This window comes from Sceloporus undulatus, chromosome 4, assembly GCF_019175285.1.
Source record: "Sceloporus undulatus isolate JIND9_A2432 ecotype Alabama chromosome 4, SceUnd_v1.1, whole genome shotgun sequence".
Lineage (NCBI taxonomy): Eukaryota > Metazoa > Chordata > Lepidosauria > Squamata > Phrynosomatidae > Sceloporus > Sceloporus undulatus.
Window position 1 is genome coordinate 156,335,434 of NC_056525.1, and position 21,448 is coordinate 156,356,881.

Below are 21,448 nucleotides of genomic sequence, written 5' to 3' on the forward strand. Positions count from 1 at the left end.
CTTTCAGGAGCAGGTCAGGACTTCATGTCCTGCAAGACAACCATAGGTCTGTCCCAAGTAGTATATGGTACCACCCATGTCACATGACACAATCCTGAACCTTATTTTCTGTGCTGGGCAGAATGAAAATGAACTGGGTGTGGAGGAACTTTCCATAGTTTTGTTGTCATGGACACATCACTACCTGGTGTAGACTGACGTCAATGTAGAGTAGTTTCTGTCCTAAATCAGTGTCTAGCTGCTGTAATGGACTGGATGAGGGCAAACAAACTGAGCTTAATCCACACAAGATAGAAGTGCTCCTGGTCAGATGAAAGACAGAACCGGGAATAGGGATTCAGCCTGTGTTAGATGGGGTCACACTCCCCTTGAAAACCCAGGTTTATAGTCTGGGGGTACTTCTGGATTCAGTGCTGAGCCTGGAAGCCCAGGTATCGGCGGTGACCAGAAGTGCCTTTGCCCAGCTAAAACTTGTGGGCCAACTGTGCCCATTCCTGGACAAGTCAGACCTGGCCATGGTGGTACATGCCTTGGTTACATCCAGTTTGGATTACTGTAATACACTCTATGTGTGGATGCATTTGAAAAGTGCTCAAAATGTTCAGCTGGTCCAAAGAGCTGCAGCCAGGCTGTTAACTGGAGCTGGCTACAGGGAGCATACAACTCCTTTGTTTCAACAGCTCCATTGACTGCCAGTCCACTTCTAGGCACAATTCAAATTGCTGGTTTTGGCCTATAAATCCATATACGGCTTGGGTCCAGGCTATTTAAAGGACAGTATCCCCCTGTATGAGCCCCCAAGAATATTGAGGTCATCGAGAGAGGCCCTTCTTTTTGTCCCACTACCCTCTTAGGCATGTTTGATGGGAACAAGAGAAAGGGCCTTTTCAGTGGCTGTTCCCAAGCTCTGGAATGTAGGTGAATAGAAGAAAGGAATATCTTTTGAAACAGATATCTTTGATCTGTTTTCCTTTGCTGCTTTGAGAATAGGAGATTTCAGCCACTCGAATTCTCCCTTCCCATCCCATCCTATTTCATATAGGTTGTATGAGGGCTTGTGAAGACTCCTCCCACCACAATAAATATTCATTTGGTTGAAAGTCTTTCTGCTTTCCTTCAGATTTCAAAAATGTTTTACTTGAGGAACAAGAATGTCAACACTTTGTGTTGAATTTTCACATGGAACAAAGTTCCAATGCAATTTTAAGCCATATGTACACTGCACAGCAGAGACATCATTTCTCAGATTGGAAGAGAGGCTGGCCCCTCTCCAAATTCTGTGCTCTTGAAAGCAAAGTGATGACATCAGCGATCATTCTGATTTGCCATTTAATGCAATAACATTATTTATCTTTTGACCTAGGAAAGGGCCGTTTTGTGCCTAGTCAGTCTTGGACAACAGCCTACACAGTACAAAAGCTTCTTGATTGTGAACTAAAGTGAAATAACCTCCTCAAAGAAGCTAGCCACTGTTTCAGTTTTATGAAAGCTGTTAAGCCCTACAAAAGCAGGCTGCCAGATTTCATTACAAATTACTATGAATTTCCTTCTTGATCTGCAGATACATACACACACTCATTGAATGATTTTACATTTCTTTCAATTGCATAAATTAGGCATAAACTAGAAACAGTTACCTGCTGTTGGACTGAAACATCTGGTGCTGACAACAGAGAACCATTAAGTGGTTGAAAACTAAAAAGCAGAGGGAGCTTCACATCTATGCAAATGATTATTTAAGTGTTACTTTAATCACAGAAATGCACACTCAGTTGGAGTGTGTGTTTAAGAACATACTCTGGATATTTTCCCACATAGAGTTCAGGGGAAGTGAGACACTGACAAGCCAAAGTCACAGTTCTGCCCTCATTCGGCCTGTGAGATATCTTACTGTGTCCCAAGCAGAACGTGTGAGCCTCTCCTCCTAAATTAAAGTTCCTTGTAATCTGTGAAAGCAAAGTATTTACTCATGACCAGAGGCTGAAAATATTTATGGAATGAACATTTGAGAGGAATCCTGAGATACAACCAATTGTTTCTCTCCCTGTTTTCTCCCTATAGCACCAATGAGGAATGTCAGGCCATGATAATGGGAAGCACAGCTGAGGAAGGTAGACTCCTTTGCAGGTAACCAAAGAATTAATTAGGTGATGGTGTTAAGTTGCATTTATTGGCGTCAGCATCACAAAGATAATAAAAAACAATTGTCCAACGGCAATGGCCATTTCAGCAGAAGTAAGCATCTTTGTGATCCTTCCCAGCAGATGTTTTAGAAGCCTCAGATAACCATGAGGGAAGAAGAACAAAGAGAAACAAGAGGGCTAGGTACCTGTCACACCTATGGACATTTGGTCAAGGCTGAACCATGTGGCCATTCCCAGAGACAATGAAATTCCAAAGGCATCTGATTATGAGCAAAATTGGCCAAAACATGTAGCTAGACACATTAGAGCTTATGATTGTTTTGGTGATCATGGGGGCCATTCATCGGGAGGAAGGAGGAGGGCGAAAGGGGCCATGAAGGGCAGGATCGGGACGAAGGAGGAGGAGGAGGAGGAGGAGGAGGAGGAGGCAGGGTGCCATGGAGGGCAGCATTGGAGTGAAGGAGGAGGGGGAAGGAGCAGGGCAAAAAGGGCCATGGAGGGAAGAATTGGGGTGAAGGAGGAGGAAGGAGCAGGATGAAGGGTCAAGTTCAGGGGAGGGATTAGGTCAGAGAGAGGGCAGAGAATGGAACATGCCTCCCTCTCGCAGGCAGCTTTCTCTCTCTCTCTCTTTGTAATTTTTATTTTTGACAGACTATGCAAATAGTTCTACAGTTCTACATATAGATAGAAAGTGTGTGCTTGTGCTACATTTCCTTTTCATTTGCTTGCTGTCAGCACTGCACCTCACTTTGCAAGAGGCTTTTTAAAAATTATTTTGTGTGTGTGTGTGTAATATGCGAATGTTACAAATGTTTCCCTTTCAATTTGGAAAATTGATACAGAATGCTTTTGCTACATATGTGTATTGTAAGGCAGTCTGGGGTGGCAATCTGAAAACAAAGGATGCAGAGATGGCATTCTGAGGTGAAGTATTATTATTGTTATTATTATTATTATTACTGTGATGGGAAGAGGATGCATGGGGGGAGGCAAGGGCTTTGAAGGTAGCATTGGGCTGCAAGTGAAGGAGAAGCTAGAGGTTGGCATTCAGAGGGAAGGCTGTGGAAACCCATGAGTTTGGGGGAGTCACACTTTCTCAGCTGCAGGGGAAAGGCAATGGTAAATCTCCTCGGAACCAATCTTGCCAAGAAACCCCCAGGATGGGGTTGTTTTAGGGTTACCGTAATGTAATGATCCAAATACACACAACACACACACACACACACACACCTGGAAGTTTTTAAATTTGACAATATGACAGAATATGTGCACACTGCTGCCATTTTTTTTTAAAAAAAGGAGGGGGGAGGCACTCATCTGGTTGGCCAATGGCTTTAGGATACATCACCTTTGATGAAAACGGAAGTGAATTTGATTGACAGCAAAGGAGGCTTCATTTTAAACCAGTACCACAAATGTGAACTTCAGAGGGGCAAATTACCCCGATCGAGGTAAAAGGTAGTTTCTGAGGAGATTCGAGGGGGTGGGATCTGCCCAGTTCTATCCAGGGCAAATGGGCGAGTGGGAATGGGACCTTGGATGAATATGACCTAGACTATTCTGTAACTTTGTAATTTCTTCTTAGTATGCTTGAAGGGATGTGCACTTCATTTAAGAAATCCCTTTTTGCTAACGTAGATTACTTTTAAAAATAAAATGTACTTTAAAAAATTTCTTCTCTTTCACCCTCGTTCATGTGCCTTGCTTGGTCTCTTGTCCCACAGAGTTGGGGAAAGAAAGTCTCCCACTCAGTTACTAGTGAAGGTGGGGGTTTAATATCAGTGGGTGGTAACAGCTCAGATAAATACACTCAAAGATAGATGCATTCCTAAATATGGAACTGTTACTTCAAAGAAGGATTGTTGCCCATGAAATACGACAATGGCCCAGGCATCTGGGAGCTATGAACCTAACTTCTCTGAGTTCTAAATAGATGTATATGAAGTGGTGGGGAGACAACAAATAATAAAAGGGCTCTACTAAACCATTTGTGCTACCTCATATACCAAGTCAGTGTACTGGCACACAATTGTTGTTTGTTGTTGTGTGCCTTCAAGTTGTTCCTGACTTATGATGGCTCTAAGATGAACTTATTGTGGGATTTTCTTGGCAAGATTTGTTCAGAAGAGATTTGCCAACACTCAAACTACTATGCCACACCGGCACTGAATAGTCTACTTCAAATGAAGTACTTCAAATGAAAGTGGCTTTCCAAGGTCTCAGAAGGTCATTGATTCCCTGCCCAGCTAGTTGAACTATGTTTCATCAGTGCAGTTAGGGAACATTTGGCCTCCAAAGAACGTCCTCTGCCACTGAGGCTTGGTTCTCCTCCTCCTTTCTCATTTTCCTCTGTAGCTGGTATCAGTTACACTAAAAATAAAGGCAAAGGAACAGGATGGTTTTCATATTTATTGTTCTGGCCAATATGCCTGAACAATAGAACACAGAAGCAAAGCAAGAATATTAATCACCAAGTCAAGTTAATAGACGTTTCAACAGAACAGAAAGAAACCATAAATAAGATATTAGCATAATTAAACACACAAGATTAAAACAGGATACTCTGCAAGAATCTAAATGCTTTTTAACATTAAAATAGGCCAGCTCCCTTGTAGCAAATCATGTGCCTCCAAATGAATGTTTTACCCCTGTGTTGTTGCAGCGATCAGCACAAAAACTGCTGGTTGTTTACTTCCCCCAGCCCCAATTTAAAAATAACTCTAGCTTATAAGTAAGGGAGCCAAAATGAAACGTTGTTCATGGTAGAATCTATTACTTTCCCTCTAACAATGCCTTAGAAAGTAATCTGCATTCTGGCCTTCCTAGTCTTAGCACTCCATGTTATAGAACCTAGTACAATACAAGCCCTTTCATTCACAATGAAGGGGAAATTGGAAGACCTGTGTCACATAGGAGGATCCCATCCTATAATTCCTCCTAGAAACTGCCAAGTATGGAACAACAGCAGCATCAGAAACACTTGAAAGAGAAAGATACAATACTCCTTTAAGTAGCACAAGTGAACACTTAGAAAATCAATCAATACAATGAAACGATTCTTTCCACTTATGTCTTTTTGCCAGTTCCTTTCTACTTGCCCCAGTGTCTGTGAAAGTAAAAAGAGAAGGGTTCTCTTAGACCCTGACTTAGGAGATACGTCATGATGTAAACATGCTGAAAGATGAGACAGTTTGCACAAGAATTTTAAATATTCTTGGACAGACGTGGAAACATCAACTGGCAATGTCAAACACCTCACTAAAGACACATGTAAAGAAAGTCCGGGCACACTATTTTTTCACATTGATGCAGGAAATCCCAGTGAGTTCAGTTGGCCTTATTCTTAGGTAACTGTATGTAAAACTGCAGACTAAATATAATACCTCTTCTGTATCAGTGACATTGATATTGAAAAGAGCACAACTCAAAAGTAACTCACCAGTAATGAGAAATGTATTGGAATTAATCTGTAAAAAGTAATATTGCAAGCTCTGAGATTAGTATTACTTCAGGCCTAAAGAATGATAAAGAAAGATAATGAAACGATAAAATAATAGCTCTCCTACTGTACACATGCATTCTTGACAAATAAGAGGCTTTTTACCATGGTATTCAAATTGGTTAAATAGGAGTATTGTTAAACTTTAATCAAGATCCAGTTTTTAAGGCCAAGGATATAGTTAATTGCTACTGATTGATTCATATATTATATCTTCTTTCAGAATTTTCTTTCTAGATTTGATTCTAATTTTTAAAAAATATATAGAAATAATGAAATTAAATTAGCATTCCATTGCTAAAGACACACCAGCTACATGAGCTAAGATCTAAGCAGGCCTCTTTTTGGTTTAAAAAATTATATGCTCTTCTACTGAATTACCCTTTACTGCTTGCTGATCCGAGAAGTCTTCTAGCAGAGCAATCTGCCAACAGAACACCTATGTAGGTTAAGATCTGGCAGCAGGCAGTTGAAAAAGAGCATTGTGAAAGAAAGTCCATTTTTATCAGATCTAGGCTTCCTTTGGGTGCATCTACAATTCCAGCAGTTACTGGGATTGTAACAGTGATCCCAAATAACTTTGAACACACCTATGAGATTATCGCACCAGTTAAAAAAGTGTCTTACCACTACTGAATTCAAGCGTCATTCGAGCTATACCCTGTTGTTATTGCATGGCTTTTCTCCCTAAAACCACCATCTAGGTACAGCCCAGTTCCAATATTGGTCCTTGAACTTGCTGCAGCAGCCATTTTTCAAAGTTGGACAGCTCCTGACTTTGAAAAATGGCTGCTGAAGTGAGTTCAGGGACCAGCATTGGAACCGGGCTGTACCTGCATGGTGGTTTTGGGGAGAAAATCCATGCAATAACACCAGGGTACAGCCCGAATGAATCTTGAATTCAGCAGTGGTAAAATACTTTTTTCAGTGGTGCAATAATCTACATCAAATACAAAGAGTTAGGATTTAGCACAGTTTCAGATGATCTAGTTTCACATGGCCTTTGGACACTATGGTCCCCAGCTTGTCTTCAGATACTGCTGCCCACTGAGACCATGTTCAAATATAAACTTATGAGCTGTTTCTGTTAAGGGAAAGGAAAGGAAAGAGTAATATACTATTCATAGTTCATTTATCTTAGGAAATCCTCAAAGTGTCACAGTAACTCAGAAATATATACTTGTTTCCAAAGCAAACACAGTCAAAACAAATTACAGTGACTGCTAAACTAGTAACAGATGAATCCCAAATGTCATTCAAAAGTAACATAAATACTGTTTATATTAGCCATTATACCAGGCTTCAGCTGAAATGAAGGCGAGAGAGAGAAATAAATGCAAAGATAGAGCCCATGTGGTGTAATGGTTTGAACATTAGACTATGTCTCTGTGGACTAGAGTTTGAATCCCTTCTTGACCATAGAAACCACTGGGTGACCTTGGATAAGTCACATTCTCTCAGCCTCAGAGGAAGGAAAAAGCAAACCCCTTTTCTATAAATCTTGCCATGAAACACCCATGAAAGGTTTGCTGTATGGTCGCTATTAGTCCGAAATGACTATGAAGGCATTCAGCAACCACAACAATATTGCAAAGAACAACAAAAGAGTAAATTTTATGAACTGCAGGGAAATCTAAGAATTCTGCTGGGGAAGTATCATAGCTCACTAGAGGAGAAGAGCAAGTCTATTAGTTCTGATTTCACTCATTTTCTCATTTTTCTGACCTTAATGTTGGTGGTTGTTGTTGTTGTTTTTTACCAATTATGTATAGAGTCCACACAAAAACATTGATTGATTTTCATCCACATTTTATAATGTGTAAGATAATGCACACATTTTTCAAATAAATTCATACTACAAACAATTTCCCTTCATACAGTGTGTTTTATGCATAATAACAATGAATATAAGCATTTGTGTATGCATATTTCCTTAGCATACACATTTTTGTATGCACTTCTAAAACTAAAGTACTATACTGCACAAAAATCCAGGAAGCAACACATTTCAATGTGCAAGTGTATTTTGGTTCACATGCTGAATCAGAAAGTGGAAATAGAAAATTATTTTTTCTATAATTCCATTGCTATGGACAGCATTACATGGTGAGGTTTTATGCTCATTGGGACTTGGAACCTCTGCAGAGATGTGGGAGTTTCCTGTTGTTTTGGCAGGGGATCCTATCTTTGCCCCTGCTGATCTCTGGAAGACAGTGTAAACAATTGCTCTAAATGTTCCCTCCCATGGAATGGAGCCAAGAAAACCACAGGTTACTAGGGATCTGGTACCAATTAAACTATTGTGATGGAGCTTAGAGCAGACTGATGGCTGAAAACCCAGAGTGAGTCTAACTAAATAAAGACTAAAGCTCACTAATGGTGGTGGTGGGGGCTGCAAAGAAGAACCTCAGTGTTTAGCAGTTCAGGACTCCCATGAAGATGGAAAAACCACAAATACAGTAGGCATCAACAGAGGCAGCATGGTTGGTTGGGACACAAGAGAGAGTGCTGGCCCCTTCCTTGTCTTTCCATGGGCAGGCTAAGATGCCCCCTCCCCCCAATTCAGGGATGCTTTTAAAAAGATAAATTCTTCACAGAATTGGCTGGGACAACTTTATCACAGCATCCTGCTGCCCTGCCACAATCACACTAATTTAAGAATGGAAGCATTTGTGTATGGTATCATTCTTTATCACACCTTTCCCTGTGATAGAGCTTTGGCAATCCATGGTCAAGTGGGTTTTTTTTTCAGTATGCCAAACACTGCCTCCTTGGAGAAAGGGGGAAACAAGTGTTTGTGGCAGCCAATCACCACCTGAACCTATGTGAATTTGTATATGGGAGCCAGCTTTGGGAAGCTATTGGTGGTTGCAATCACTGCAAGGGAGAGGAGGGAGAGGGAGAAAGGAGCATGTGACTGAATAAGAAGTGGAACTGCAGCAGAAGGGACCTAATACAGAAAGCCAATAATGGAACAGCAGCAAGATTGAGAGCCTATTGATGGGGTCTGCTCATCAATGAAGGTGCACAACAGTAATGAATGGCATGCAACAGAGAGATGGGCATGATGTCATATGATAAGTCCTGACCAAAGGCAATTTTATCCTGTTAAAATTCCACCTTTTAGCCTTGTGTGATAAAGAAAAGCCTTAGGTCTGTGATTAGCTACCCAAGGTCTCAAAATGGGATTCCTCACCCCAGTTTTAATATTTAAGTTCAGTTTTAAATTAGAGTTCCTAGGGACTGGATCTTTTACACAAAAGCAATGAGCCTTGCCTTTTACACATGGGAAATCTCATTGAAACTTTGTTTGAGGGGATATTTGTCCACGTTTACATTTTGCATTCCTGTTTTAATATATTATACATTCTTGTTTTAATAAACACTTCCTACATTCCCTACTGAATTTGGCAGTGCTGTTGGGAAAAATATGTATACATTAGCAGAAGTTAGAGCAGCGTCAATTACACAGGCCTGCAGACACTCAACCCTATTGTCCTAAAACAGTAGCATCTTGTCTCCAAAACTAAACACCAATTTCTGGTAACTTCCCAAGGCTGTTTTTGGGCAGCCTTTTCCAGGAACAAAAGCTTCTTGCCTATTGCTATAGCTATATCCATAACTGCTGCTTTCAGACTTCACTTCCAGCAGGTTTTAGCCTAAAGTAAGTGGACTTGCTTATTGTTCTCATTTCTGGAAGCATCAGCCAAGCATTAGTAGGGCTGGCCCAAGGCATTTTGCTGCCTAAGGTGAAGCAACAAATTGTGCCTCTGTCTAAGGTCAAGACAAAGAATACCTGGCAGGGCCGGCTCTGATTGTTAAGTAAACACTTTTGTCTATGAAGCTATCAAATAGCTAAGAAAGCTATCACTTGAGACCTAAATATATCTGTTCCCATGCCACAAGGAAGAACAAAGAAGTCTCTCCCTCATTTCTTGCCATTTTCTCTTTTCCATCTTACTTAGTCATTTGTTCTTGTCACCAGTATTCTAGAGACCCCCGCCAAATGTAACATGACCATAATAAGAGAGAAGTAGAGTGACTGAGGATTGTAAAGACAATTTTGTTTCTGTATTTTCTCTCTCTCTGCATCCCTGTGTCTCTTATACTGCTCTTTTTATTTCATCTCTGAAAAGCTACAATTGTAGCTCATGCAGTCTCTTAAAAGGAAAAAAAGTGAAAGGGGGAAAATGTAAGATTTGTGGGCACTTTATTCTGCTGAGGTTGAGGGCCCTAAAAGTTTACAACCTCTTGCTGAGAAAGCCATTTCCTATTCTCACAAGTTTCACCTATAAGGTCAACAGTTTCATTATAAGGGAACAAGACAGGATGGGAAGCTCAGAGGTGGAGAGAGACTGCCAGAATCAAAATTCCAGAAAAGAAGAATAACTTGGGTTAGAAGCATGTTTCTTTCCGCTGAAACTATAACAACTAACCATAAAGTCCAATGCATGTTTGTGTGTATGTGTATGTGCCTCCAAGTTGCCTGTTGGCCTATGGTGATCCCGTTACATTTCAAAGAATTTTCTTTGGCAAGGGATAATCAGAGATGGCTTTGCCAGTTCCTTCCACTTGTGAGTATCTTTTTAATATTGCTTCTCCCTCAAAAATTACTCCCCCCACCAAACAAACAAACAAACAAACAAAAAACCAGGTTCAATACAGTGACTGGTTTAAATGAACAAACGTTTTATAAGTATCAAATGAGAGGTCATACAAATATCATACAATGTCAGTCCAAGAAGAATTGCACTGGTTGTTAATTCATGTTCAGCCTGAATTGAAGGTGGCTGTGATAGCATTTAAAGTCCCAAATGGCTTGGGACATTTTGGGGAGGTTGTTGTTGTTGTTGTTGTTGTTTGCCTTCAAATTATATTTGATTCATGATGACACTAAGGTGAATCAGAAGCAGGATTTTCTTGGCAAGATTTGTTCAGAGTGGGTTTGCTTTTGTCTCCTTCCAAGGCTGGGAGAGTATGACTTTCCTAAGTGGGTTTCCATGGCAAAGCAGGTATTTGAACCCTGGTCCCCAGAGTTGTAGTCCAATGCTGAAACCACAATATTGTGCCAACTCTCTACTTGAATCCTTCCCCTATTTGTGCCTATCTGAGGATTGGGATCTGCTGGAGAAGGTTCTCCTCTGTCTCACCAATGAGGTCATGTGAGGACATTGGGGGGTCGTTCTCAGCTTTGGCACCCCAATTATAGAATGTCTCCCCTTGGATGCCCAATTGGCACCAATCCGACATTCATTTAGACAGCAAATTAAAAAAAAACAACCCATGGCTATTTATTAAAGCCTTTACACTGCGATGGTTTATTTCAAATGATATGCACAGGGTTTTGAAACTATTTTAATCTTTCAAACCTGTTTTGACTTGTTAATGTCTTTTATATGTCTTCAGCCAATTTAAATCACTTAATATTTTTATAATAGTTTTAATATTGTTAACAATGATTGAACCTATATGCCACCCTGAGACCTTTTGCTATAGAGAAGAATAGAAATATCTGAATTATTATAATATCCTTATATGGATAATTGGCAAGCTCCTATATGGATAGCCAGGGGGAGGGAAATCCCTGGCTATTATCCATATAGGGGTTTGCCAATTATCCATATATGGTCTTGGCTTCCCTGTTCCTTCCTGGAAACAGGGAAGACAAGTACATATATGGATAATTGCATCACAGCCAGGGATTTCCCAAAGAAAAACCTTCCCTGCTGTCTTCCTCCAGCAGGAGGAGGAGGTGGAGGAAGAGGTAAAGGAGCCCTGCTCAGTCATGCCACGCTCCTGGAGGCCCGGGTAAGGGACCACAAGCAGGAGGAGGAGGAGGAGGGAAAGGAGACCCACAGGGCTACGCCACAGTCGCAAAGCCCTTTCATGTCCCCTTCAATTCAAGCCCAATGCATTCACATAATCCGTCAAAAAACTAATAAATAAATAAATAAATAAAGCCGAAGCGCTCAGTGCAACAGGGGAGGCATGTTCTGCCCACTGCCCATCTTCTGACCTCCAAAGTCTCCTTCTTTGGAGATCTTTAGCAGAGGCTGGATGCCCATCTGTCAGGGATGCTTTGATTGGCAGGGGCTTTGGACTGGATGGCCCTTGTGGTCTCTTCCAACTCTATGATTCTATAATTCTATTCTAGTCTATGTTTCTGTTATTCTATTTTTCTAATACACACCATGACACTTGAAATCTCCATCCATTTCAACACTGTTCCCTCCTTTGGGCCATAAGCGTCTATTGTTGTATATTAATTAGAGCTTTGAACTGTTATCAGTTTTGAGGTTATAAACTGCCTTCAGTCCAGACAACATGCATCTGAATACAAATCACAGGACTAGAATGGATAAGGACTATTTCTTTAATGTTGTACTTGGGGCCTCCTCATTGGCTTTTGTCATCTGCCTTGGGAAACAAATGGGATTTGACTAGACTTGAGTCTCAACCCTTTGACAAAACAGACTTTGTTTGATTAGGGGTGGAGCTCTATATTGTTTTTGTTGCTGTATCCTTTCCTCTGAAGCATATTTTATAGCACCTGGTATTCTTTGGCATTCTCCCATTCAGCTTCTAACTGAGTCTGACCTAGCTTCCAAGATCAGACAGAATCTGGTACATTCAAAGTACACAGGATTTGAACTTGTACCTTGCCAGTCCTCACCCAGTCCTCTAACCACTAGAGGGCACTGTTTGTCCTGTTTGTATGGTGAGCTCACCCCTGTTCTTAGAATTATTCCTGCAGCCATGACCTATGTCTGTGTGCCTTCAATTTGTTTCTGACTTATGGCATCCATAAGACAAACCTATCATGGGGTTTTCTTGTTAAAAATTTTCTGAGGAGGTTTGCCATTGCCTGAGGCTATCAGGATGTGACTTGCCCAGGGCCACCCAGTGAGTTTCCTGGCTGAGCTGGGAATCGAACCCTGGTCTCCACAGTCATAGTCCAACACTCAAACCACTACACCATGCTGGTCCCAGTTCACTTGGCCCTTATTTCTCATCACTCATTGGACTTTATCAAAACTGATAACAGTTCAGAGCTCTAATTTATCCTATGTGTTTCCATTCCAAAAATGGTTAAAGTGGTGGCATCCCAGAAAAGCAATCCTATTTGCGATTGGTTATCAAACACAGAGCACAACAAGCAGTTAAAAACACATTAAAGTGGGCCCAATGCGAATTTGGCTATTGAAAGGAGATAAACAATTCCTCATTGCCTGCTTATAAATATCTTTTCTGAGCATGTTCCAAACTGTCATTTCCACAAGTGCACACACACACATGCTCCAAGGAGGGGGGAATCCTCTTTGCCACAGAAGCCCCAAAAGATGTTTATGAGAAAGGCAGAATAAGGCTGCCTTTTGCAAACTCCTAAAACCACACTCAAAGACACATACACAAGAGAGAGAGGGGAGGGGGCTGGTTCCATAAACCTGCCTGATTCCATGTCCTCCTTTTCCAAGATATGCCTTCCATTTCTCCCTCCTGTCCAGGAGGACTTCCAAAACGCTCTCTCTCTCTCTGCCTTCTCCCATGAGCTATTCCCTTCATTAGAGCCTGTAAAGAGGAGGGGAGAGGCTGGGCAAGGGAAATGTGTGTGTATCCCTTTAAGATTCTCCCTCTCTGGCTCAGCAAGGCAGCTTGATTAATCAGGAAACTGGACACATCTGGACGCTTGGTTTTTCACACAGCAGCCATTACATCAGAGGAGTCAATTCGCAAGCAAAATGTAAACGTAAATCCAGTAGTTTTATGAATTTACTTATTTCCTGATTGACCTCACATTCTCTTTGGATTCTCTTCTGATTGCCTGCAGTGTCATGTGAAAAGCAGCTGTGAATTTGTCCCTAAGCCCTGGATGACCCTGCATTGGCCCCACTTTAAACTTCCAATTTTGCTCTGTGTGATAACGTCTATTGATAAGGATTTGTTGTGCTCTGAGTGTATTTATTCTTCAATTTCCACTCTGCAGTAACTTCTGAATTATTTGTAATATTTTTGCCTTACAATGGATTATGGTGCACTTCAAATGAAAGACACTCAGCATCATTTATTATCTGGATAGGCAGACTGTTTTCCCAGTCTAGGCTGTGCTAGCTTCCCACAGTGCTGAGAACATGTCTCTTCTGATTCTAACTGATCTAGGAACTGTAGGTTACTGATATCACTCAAAAAATGTTGACCCAGTTTGAGACTGATACAAAACAAAACAAAAGAAAAGTTACATGTTAGGTATGATTAGAAAAAGAATTGAAAATAATAATACCAATAATTATATTTCCTTTTTTATGAATTTATGCTGCAACCAACATGGAATACATTATGAAATATTGTTAAAGAACTTGAAAATGTTACAGGAAAGGCCAATCAAAATAATAAAGGTACTGTAACAGTTCCATATGTGAAAGTACAACAATATCTGAATCTGTTTTGTTTTTAAAATCTGGTAGATACGGGGACACATTTGAATCCTAAATATCTTGTAGGCATCAGATACCATCTGATTTTGGAAGCTAAGCAGTGTCAGCCCTGATTAGTACTGGGATGGGGACCAAAAAGGAACAACAGGTGAAGGCGGCTGTATTTTAGAGGAAGGCAATAACAAACCACCTGTAAGTGTTCCTTTCCAAAGAAATCTCTATGAAATTTATGGAGTCAACATATGCCAACAAGCAACTTGAAGATACATATATAAACACACGGGGACACACAATAAAAGTGTGTAGAGTTAAAAGTGTATAGAAGCACCTAGATTATATGAAGTTTCCTTCCCACTCACACCTGATTAGCCAATGTATAAACACAAGTGTGAACTAGATGAACCAGTAGTCTGATCCAACAGGCTTCTTCATATGTTCTTACTCCTTAAAGTGCTTGAGCGTCTTGTTATGCATTAACAAGAAAAATGATAAAACACTTAAGAGCATGTATAGAGGGAGAAGAGGGGGATAGTTTAGATCTCTTGCCCAAATTAGCTAAAGCATTCCCAATACCAGTAAAGCTGATATATTTTCTTTACAATGTCAAATCGTGTTATAATGGAAAAGTAGATGATGCTTTGCTTCACAACAAAGATTGCAATGGTCCAGGAACAGTTATCAGTTCATTTGGGTGTGTGTGTTTTTTAAAAAGTGTAATCCTCAAGCACTATTTCAGTCTCTCTAACCATGAATGTGCCCAATTCTCATCAGTTTCTGCAACCTGACACTTTTAAACATACTCTCCTGTTTAAAAAAAAAAAGAAGGAAAAGAGTGAACATAAAATGGATTGAGAATTTTGGCTGATAGCATCTGACAGGTCTGCAGTAAATTATGTAAGTGCACTTCCAGGTGGCTTCCAAAATTAACAAGGTGTTCCAAAATTAGCAGTTCATTTAATAGGCCCATTAAATCCTATTTATAAATAACAGTGATATTGTTAGTGCTATGCTTCTAAAATAAGGAAAGGAACTATCAATCTGCCTGTCAAAGTAGCATGACAAAGTAGTGTGAAGAGGGAGTGCTGCATTTAAAACAAAACTAGTCCATCACTGAAAAGTATAAATTCCTCATAATATAATAAACATGCTATATTTGGTTTCAAATGGTCAAGCTGTAAATGTGAAATCAACCTTACATGGAAGTCTAAGCTTTCATGGGTTCTAATGACTGGCTCCTTAACACCTTTTCAAATGCATACATTATACGCATTATTTTTTGTACATACATTCATTTCAAAATACTGAATCGTGGCCTTTTTTTTTTTAAGGGAAGATTTTAAAAGAAAAACAGATTTTAAAAATATTTTATATGTATTATGTCAATGTCTTTAGCCTATCTGGGAACAACAACTATCATTTTGCCACTGAGAAGCAGTGTCAGGAAGGCAATTTGTAACCGAGCTGGAGGAGATACATAAGAATTTCATTATTTCTTTTATTTATATCCCACCTTTCTTCTAATGGGGGACTCAGACTTGCTTGCCACACAGGTTAAATCTTTTTAAGCCTTCTGGAGATCACCTGAGAGCTTCTATCGAAATGAATACACACACGCACACACACATATATATATTCCTGAATTTTTTTGGTGTATATATTTTACCATTCTCCATTTTTCTTTTGATTTCTATGTTGGAGACCAAACATATGCATCCTTGTTTGTTTGCATAATGTGTGTATGTGTGTGTGTTGGGGGGAGCTTTGCCTGTTATAGGCAGGCATAGACAACTATAGTAGGATCGGCTGCATACTTTATGTCCTGAAGACATGCTGCTGCATCCAGCACTGAAAGTCTCTGTTTCTCCGATCCTCCTTCATCACTCTGCTCATGCTGATGCTGCTGTGAAACTCATCATGAGTGGTTTTAATTTGCATGGACTGGGTCTTGATTTTAGTGTTTTTCAGGACCGGTAGCCAAACTTTGTTTACTTTACTTTTATAACTATCAGGTAAGAATGCACAGAGAAGCCACTGAAATCCACCTAGACAACTTCAACAGGAAAGAAGAAACCCTGAAAGTAAACAAAGTTTGACTGCCAGTCATGAAAAACACCAAAATTAAGACCCAGCCCACGCAAATGAAAACCACTCAGGATAAGGGGGTTTTCCCTGCAGACAGTGGATCATTTATTTAATAAACATCTTGAAGCCTTCCAATTCAACAACAGAACAATACACAGATCAACATGCAAATCACTTCTCTTCAACCAACTGTATATATGCCCCACTCAGTTCCATGCCAGCATTCTCTGAAGATGCCAGCCACAGCTGCTGCCAAAATATCAAGAAGAAACTCTTCTAGAGCATGGCCTCATAGCCTGAAAAACCCACAAAAAACAATGGATGCTGGCTATGAAGGCCTTTGACTTCACATTTAAGAAATGTATATTTGGTACACACTTCAATATGTACTCAGGCACACATTTTTCATTTTTATGCATGCTGCCTTTAGTTGAAATGTAGTTATGTGCATTCACCTCTGCATCTTTATTTACATGTGACTTGAAGGGGGGGGGAATCTAATGCCAGTATTTTTTCCTGTTGGTAAGAAATGCAAAGGTGTACCCATGATTTCATGAATAATTATTCAGAACACAAACTGACGAAAATCATAACTAGAACATATCAAGCTGCAAATCTCCCTGGAAGCCAAGATGATTAAGCTGAAGCTGTTGTACTTTCATCACATCATGAGACAGCATGACTCATTTGAAAAGACAATAATGCTAGAAAAGGTGGAGGGAAGTAGAAAGAAATTAAGGCCACATGCGAGATGGATAGGCTCAATCAAGAAGGTCATGGATATGAATTTACACGATTTAAAAAGAGTAGGGTAGAGTAGGGAGTCTTGGTGATGCCTTATCTGCAGGATCACCATGAGTCAAGATTGACTCAAGGGCTGTTGACAACAACAACAACAACAACAACAACAAATCATAACAACAATTCTATCCCATAAAAATTAGATATCTATGCTGCATTACAAATGCGTGATTCCATTTTCTGAGTCTCATTGGAAATACACCTCTTCCTTATTCAATAACCAATACAGGGTTAGGGGGAATTTATTGCTAGGTATTTATCTTCCTGTATCACACAATATGTTCTGTCAGATCCTCCTACATATATGCTCTTTGTAGGAGGAAGCTGTAAAGATTCACTGTGGTGTTCTGGTGAAGGCATTCTACACTATTGGGCCACTTATTTGCATATATATTGCTATACTTTGGACCAACAACCTGTTACTTATTTAAGGAAATCAAGCAGATAAATAATTACCAAAAGAAGAAAAACTACATTCATTTGACCTTAGGAACTGAATGCAGCTAAGAATTTTTACCACTATAAATCCTACTTTGATGAAGCCAGCCATAAATATCAGTTTGCTACCCATTCAGCAAGCACAGTTTTCATGTTCACAGTCTATGCTTCCTGGCTCTTTGTTAATGAGATATGCATTACACATTCTTTATTTTGCATTCTATCCTCCAGGAATCGCCATATTTTACTTTTATCATCTAGATACAAGTAGCACACAAGGGACACATTTGCTTAAAAGTGTACGCTTAGTACTGAAGGATGTATCAATATTACTTATCTTAAACTGAGATTATACCCATGACAAGGATCTTTTTCATCACCAGTATGATTTCTGCCTCTCAGCAACAGCATGTCAAGCTAACAATTAAGCCATCGCTGTCTGCAATCTGATTTAGCTGCTTCTCACCAGTTTCTTTCCACCTGCTTTAACTGGCTGGAAGGATTGTACAGAATATTCATAGGTATACTTATTTTCAGTGGGCAACTGTGTATCAACATATCAAGCCCCTCCCCCCCATGGAGAAAATGACCAGCTGCTATGAAATATCTGCATTTTAGGACTTTTTGCATATAAATCTGCAAGCAGTTGTGATTTTTTTTTTGGGGGGGGGCTTAAAACTTTATTTTGTAATGACAACATACTGAATATATTATTTTCTGCACAATAATGCTTCTGTGTTTTTTGCACTGAAAAAAGAGTCACACCCCTCCTGCAGCTACAAGACCCATTTTCATTCCAGCCCATTATCTTTTCTGGAATCTTTGCTGGGATAGCAAATAGCATAAGATGCCTTAATACTTTAGGAAGTTACAGTGTAATTTGCTATGCAGTTTCATTAATAAACAAATCATAAACAGAGGAGGAAGAATGTGAAGTTGGAGGCTTCTAGAACCTGGCCTCATAACCCGAAAAACCCACAAAAAACAGAGGAGGAAGAACTCCACTAATGGGTTCAAATAAAGCTAGCTAGGATATCAGCAGAGAACTTAAATCTATGTGACACATACATCTATGTGCTACACATGGAGGCTATTATAGGGCTCCAGATCACATGCTGAGCCTTTGCCAGAAAAATTGAGACTCACTTTCCTTGGACACACTGAGGTCCATGATGGAGGCATGCAAAGCTAGTAGACCCCCCCCCCTTTTCATGCATCCAAATGCATGAATGTGGCTACTATGCAAAACTAATCTGAAGACCTGATTATGGTGCACACAGAGCTGCTGCCGAGAACAACCTCCTACATAATATTTTCTCCTCAGTCTTTACAATATATACTGCTCCTTAACATGTGATACAAGATTCTCAAAATAGTGTATTTCCTACTTCTGTTTCACAAAGGCTACCAAAGATGTAAGGACAAGGAAATTAATGACATGGCATTTTCTCCTCTCACCAAGAGGGGAAAAAATCCTGTGTTCAATGAAAAGGCGAAAATGAGACATAGCTGTTGTTTTTTGTGTTTTTTGGGGGGCAATGTGGCCATGTTCTAAAAGAGTTTATTGCTGACATTTCACCAGCATCTGTGGCTGGCATCTTCAGACTCTAAAGATACCAGCCACAGATGCTGGCGAAATGTCAGCAATAAACTCTTCTAGAACATGGCCACATAGCCCAAAAAACCCACAAAAAACTATGGATGCTGGCCATGAAAGCCTTTGATGTCACATGAGACATAACTCTTTTGGTTTGGGCAACAGGCCATTTCTACCATGATGTGTTGCTCAGTCTTGATTCTGTCTTCTCATGGCTGCATCCAGAATTGGTTGTAAGCAAAGGAGGGCAAATGCACAATCAACATTCTTTGAGGAAAGTAATAAAAAACCTATGGCTCTTCCGATGTTGGAGTATACCTTCCATCATTTGTGACTTTAGCCATGTTGACTGGGATGTATGAGTGATAGAATACAACATCCTTTGAAAGGTCAACTTTCTGCTATCTTTGCTTGCATGTTCATGCATAGCTTGGGTAAACAAAGGTTTGTAGTACATATTGAAATGGACTTCTTGCTATAGGAGTACCTCCAGAAGATCCAGTCACACTCACATTTAAGGTACGCAATTACATTTTAGTGTAACTCATGATAGAATATGAAATTTCCCTGTGATTAGCACAAAGTCTATTCTGTTGTAATGTAGCAACTGGAGAAACATGTGTTTCATAAACACATTGTTTATATGCATGCATCTTTCTATCTATGTGTCTCTGCTGTTAATTTATCCTATCACCCCTCCTGCTAAATATGGGGCATTCATAAAGTAAACACATTGTTTATATGCATGTATCATTCTATGTATGTGTCTATGCTGTTAATTTATTTTATCAATCCTCCTGCTAAATATGGGTGTTCATAATTAATATCTAGTGTGCAGCATGACTGAAAGTCACAATTACTTCACATGTGTTTTGGGGGATCATGATGACCCAAGGAAGTTAAAAGATACCAATGTCAGGGTCACTTGACCCAGAAAATGCCTGGATTTGATCCAAACAAAGGACAAGAACCATGGGCTGTGCTAAATATGACACATTTCTCTTATCTGTCTATTTTGCATTTCTTGTGGAATCAGAGTACAGAGACCATACACTGTTCTCCCTTTTTGAAGTCCTTGCATTTCTCCTAACTGACTGATCATCAAAGCTTAGTATTAACACCTTTGTGCTAAAAATCCTTGAGTTTTCTGGATTAGCTTGTCTCTTTCTTTGGAATCTACACATCCCTCGACCTTTTGGGGGTAAGGATACAAATAGATATAGATATAAAACATGAATTTTGAAGTTGTTTTTGTATTTGAGCATCACATTACACAGGTCAAAGAGGTATTTTTGAAATGAAAGATACCAAATGTGAATGGCATGAAAACTACATGTGTTTACGTGAAACTGTAGATATCCTTCTGTGACAGACAATAGATGATTATGAGCTCTCAAAAGTATCTAGGAAAAAATGATACATTAAAAAAAAACAGTGAAAACTGATGTTTCTGATTCACAAGTGTTATCTAAATATACTAACAAGAAGAAAATTTTCAATGTTATTTAGCACCACAAGAAGAAAAAAGACACAGAGAGAATGGAACCTTTCCTGGGTTGTGCATCTTTTTCAGTTGTATAAATCTGATTCCCCACCCCCCCTTTCTAGTTGCTCCAAATTGCATAGAAATGAAGGTAGAGAAAGATTTGAAATTAAACTGAATCATCCCCTCTTTTTTTAATTAAAGAAGGAGAATGTGTGGTATAAACAACTTTGGGACAACAATATTCTTATCTCTTGATAGGAAGATGGACATAAAATAAACAACAACACGTGACTCATAGTATCATTTTCACCACTTCAAAAAATGATAGCAATAGCAAGAACCCTGTTATGAATCTGCATACCCTTTTATTCTTCTATAAGAAAAGGTGGCCTGACTGAACACATTGTATTACAGATACAAACAAGGTACGTGGACATAAACTCATAGCTACTTTTGCACACTCAGAAGTTACTCAGTTGATTTCTAATCAGGTCCATGAATTGCTTGTAGCACATCAAAAGCTTCACAGCTGGTCCTCCTGATACAACAGGTCATATACTATTTACCCAGGAAGATACCTTGAGGGAATTATCTCATGCTATTTAAAAGGATATTTGAAAAGTGGGCACTCCCTCGAGTCAAATCAATATCAAAGTGTAATAGATGTGACCTTTCAGGATTAAAAGCAAGAGCCACTCTGGGGAGTGAGAGAGGGAAACCAGGCAGAAATACAAACTGTGAAGAGGGGAATAAATTCAGCATATGGAAGAAAAGGAAGTATTCAGAATGCTTCAAACAACGTGTTCTAACAACAGTTCTGAAAATTAAACATGTTCTCAACTGTTCAGTTGTATGCAGTCTCAAAATCTTGAAACCAAATTCATCTTTTAAATCACTTACAATACAATACTAACTACTTAAAAGATGCTAGTGAAACACCAGGAAGAAATTCTTCTATAACATGACCAC

General features: G+C 39.6%; 1 protein-coding gene across 8 annotated transcripts in view; it reads right to left on the reverse strand.

The window, feature by feature from the left end:
- CDH12 (cadherin 12) overlaps positions 1 to 21,448 on the reverse strand; it is a 788,808-nt gene that overhangs the window by 203,269 nt on the left and 564,091 nt on the right. The gene's annotated exons all lie outside the window — the stretch shown is intronic.